Genomic DNA, 4381 nt, shown 5'->3' with positions numbered 1-4381 from the left:
AAAAGGACTAACTTTAATCTAGGATCTCTACTCCCTTCATCACTGATATCTTTATGAAGAGGATAGAGTAATTCCTTCTTGCTCACAATACTCCAGTCCCATTTGAAACCTCATAGAAAAGCAGGGAAAAGTGAGCATTCTGTGTGTAATTCATCCCCAGTCATCAAGAGTCAGCTCTAGGTCACACCCCATGAGGAGGGTTTGTCAATTAGTCATGATCTTGAGGGATGGGCCGGGTCTGTCTACTCCCAATATAATTCACTTAATTCTCATCAATGGCAACAGAAGAATTCACCCTTCAATTAGTAAAGGCTCAGCAAATTTCAGATGAAAGAGGATCAGAAGTCAAGGAGGTCCACACCTATTCTTTCCCAGACACTTGGGAAACGGACCTAGTTTTGTTTTATACCTTGTATAAACCTTTTGGTAGTGTTAAATAAATTGTTTAAAAATGTGCACGTGTTATGACAACCTGTTTCATCAACTGCTACTGTTTTCTCACACATTATTATAATCCTACAGCAACCACATACATATTTTACATAGCTGTAATCATAGTGCACATATAATTTTGTGCTCTTTATTTCACATATGTTGTACACATCTTTCATATTTTTATGGTATTCCTATTTATCATACAATATATATTCGGGAAGTTCATACTAAGTTCCTTAACAATTCCCCAACTTTGTGATTTGAACTTACTTCAAATATTCACTATGATAGAGTTTTAAACATTTTTGTACATAAGAATTTTTCCTTGTCTTTAACCCTTTTCTAAGTGTGGATTTTTATGAGTGGGATTATTGACCCAAAAAGCATAAACAATTTAAGGCAAACTAATCTTTTATAATGTTACACTAATTTATAATGATGCCAACAGGTATTAGAATTAATGTTTTCGAATACACATTTCATTACAAATTTACCACTACAGTACAATATATTTTTCTTCTACGTTCATCTACATATACAGAGCTTTTACAAAACTTTTAGAGAGAAGTAATGTACCTCTAGAATTTCTTTTCAAGAAATTCTCAAGTAAGTCTTTAAAAATATTTCTCAAAAACCATGCAAAATTTGTATGATTTAAATTAGGTGTTGTGGTGGCAGAATTCTAAGAAGGCCCCAAGATTCCTGCCCTCTGTTGTACATACCTGGTGAGTGCCCTTGAGTGTGGCAGGTCCTATAAATAAGAGAGCAAACAACCACCAAGATTAGGTTATGTTATATGACAAAGTAAAGGAATTTTGCAGGTGTAATTAAGTTCCCTGATCTATTAACTCTAAGTTAATTAAAAGGTAGATAACTAGGTAGGCCTGACTTAATCAGGCGAGCCCTTGAAAGGTAGTCTAGCAAGAGGTCAGAGACATAAGGTCAGAAAGTTTCAAAACAGTAACATACACATTTCTGCAGATCTTGGAGAATAATACTGCCATATTTTGAAGAGGACCATGTCTCAGGTAATGAAAGGTAACCTCTAGGAGCTGAGGGCCTCAGTTCAACAGCTGTGAGGAACTAAATTCTGTCACCAACCAGTGACTTGGGAATAAACCCAGGGCCTCAGATGAGATTTAAACATCAACTGACATCTTGATTTCATCCTGGTGAGACCCTGAACATAGGACCCATCTAACCCTTGTCTGGATTCCTAACACACAGAAACCGTGAGATAATAAATTCATGTCATTTTAAGGCAGTAAGTTGGTGATAATTTGTTACTCAGTGAAAGAAAACTGACACATTAAATACTAAAGGTAAAAAAATCTTACAGGGCTTCCCTGGTGGCGCAGTGGTTGGGAGTCCGCCTGCCGATGCAGGGGGCACACGTTCGTGCCCTGGTCCGGGAGGATCTCACGTGCCACGGAGTGGCTGCGCCTGTGAGCCATGGCCGCTGAGCCTGCGGGTCCGGAGCCTGTGCTCCGCGACGGGAGGGGCCGCAGCAGTGAGAGGCCTGCGTACCGCAAAAAACAAAACAAAACAAAAAAATCTTACAATAATCAAAGAAGCTAACCAACATTAGAGAAAGAATAAAATAAAATAAAGCATTAACTGCAAAGGGAATAGTTGGAGCTAATAAATATCCCAAATTAATGTAATGTTTTGAAGAAGTCTTAAGTCATGATGACCAAATAAAAAAAAGTAGTTATAGATGGTTTCATTCTCCAGATTAAACAAAACAAAAAAATGCCAATAAGAATGGTCTCTTTCTTATAAAATTTAGTTTAAAATATATTTTATATGAGCATAAATAGATAATTTTATGGTTAATAATGTTTGAAATTATATTAGGAAATAACTAATGGCATCAAAAAAACCTTTCTCCTCAAACAAAATTTTAAATATAAAATCAGAAAAGGAGATCATCTGTGCACTAATAGTCAACAATATAAATAAATCCAAGGAAGTAAGCAAAAAGATAACAAATATCAAATTATGAAAAATTATTCAGTGAATATAAAGGGTAAATATTCCTGATCAAAGGCAAGCAGACTCCAATTGTACCTGAAAAGAAATTTAGTAACACTGCTTTTAAGAGAAATTTCTAAAACAAAATTACAAATTAATTAACTACTGTTTAATTAATTTAAAAGGCCGGGGGTGGGGGTGGGGTGAGAAAAATGTTTTAAAATAATGTTTAAACAAAAGAAGAACAAGGTTGCCAATATCAACCTCAGAAAAAAAAATATGAGAAAATTAAAACATAGTAAGCAAGCTTCAGAGGCTTCTTTTATAATAATTAAAGTTATAATAATTTAAAAATATACAAAAACATTATGAATGAAAGGAATTATAAAGTCTAATATGTTATACATATTTTAAGTGATTAAAAACAAATATAATGTTTTATGTTAATGCAAGAAATGAATCTATTGCAGAAGAAATAGAAATTTGTGACAAAAACAGACTACTGAAAAATATTTAAAATAATAAAAATTTAAATCCTACATACTATATTTATAGAATCTGGTCAAAGAATTACTCAGAGCAAAAAAATAAAATAAAACTGCACTATAAGAAAGTTAAAAAAAGAAAATCAATTACATAAAAGTTATGTAATTGTTATGTAATAACAAAAGTTGTTATATAATAAGAAATTAGGAGCACATTTAAATTAATCAAGCCCAGCTCCTTAAATATTACTAGCAATATAGACCAAAAAAATCATGGAATCTAATCAAGAAAAAAGCAGTAGCATAAACTTTGTAATATGGGAGAATACATTAGTAAAATGGTCATTTAAAGGAGTATGAGTTTTTTAAATAGTGCCATCAACATGAATGACTATATCAAAACTTTCAAAATATCAAAAATACAATGCTAGAAGAAAACTGAACAAGGCTGAAAATAATAATAATAAAGGAAATGTAACTTTATCAAGATGATTTTCTTTTCTTTTTTATGTTTTATGATAGAGGCAGTAGTCATATTTAAAGACCTTCCTAAATTAATAAAAGGGCCTTTTTGTGTTAAGACTCTTACATGGTTTATACTTTTCTTAAAACTCTTACTTATACATACACTTTTTTTGTACAAAAGAATTTTCATTATTCCCTCCTGTGTGTGTGTTTAGACTTAGCACCAAATAAGGATACTCCAACACCCTCAGTGTGATACTAGTAAAGCTCTCAGAATCACACTGAGAACACTGAAGTGTCCTCACTTCTTTGAAGTGTATTTTGGTAGAGGGTAGATTTTTATAAGGTCAGATATATGTTATGCAGTCATTAAAAAAAGCTTCCTTCAAACAACCTAAGCATCCATCAATGGATGGATATGGAAGATGTGTACATCTCCTCCTTTCTCACTCTCTCACTCTCTCTCTCTGTCCGTCTTTCTCTCCCACAATTTGCTCCTCATCAGGTGAAGAATACCACACTAATGCTTACCTAGCAGCTGATGAGGGGAAGAAATACAGACCTGGCATATAAGGAACAGGCTTGCAAAATGATTAAGAGCTCTGGATCTGGACTGCCTGCACTCAACTCCTGAACATCTGCTGTGAACTTGGGCAAATTCTGTAAGTCCTCTCTGCCTCAAATATAAAATACAAAAAAAAAAAAAAAAAAAAAAAAAAAAAAGAAGAAGAAGAAAATAATAATAGTAGCTCCCTCATAGAAATGTTATATCACATGAGCTAACATATGTAAGCATGTAGAAGGGAGCGTGACACAGCTAATAATGTTCAGAGTGTTAGCAATTACTGATATTATAGCATAAGTAGTATTTGAATGTATGTTGAATAAAATATCCATAGCTAAGTATAATCTACATACTCTAGGCTTCACCAGGATATGACAATAAAGTGAGGGTATACTTCCTTTTCATAACCAAATTGTGATGGGATTAATGATCCTCTGGTCAAAAATCATCCATCCTT

The sequence above is a fragment of the Lipotes vexillifer genome, unplaced genomic scaffold (assembly GCF_000442215.2).
Source record: "Lipotes vexillifer unplaced genomic scaffold, Lipotes_vexillifer_v1.1 scaffold1599, whole genome shotgun sequence".
Lineage (NCBI taxonomy): Eukaryota > Metazoa > Chordata > Mammalia > Artiodactyla > Lipotidae > Lipotes > Lipotes vexillifer.
Note: the sequence above shows the minus strand (reverse complement) of the source record.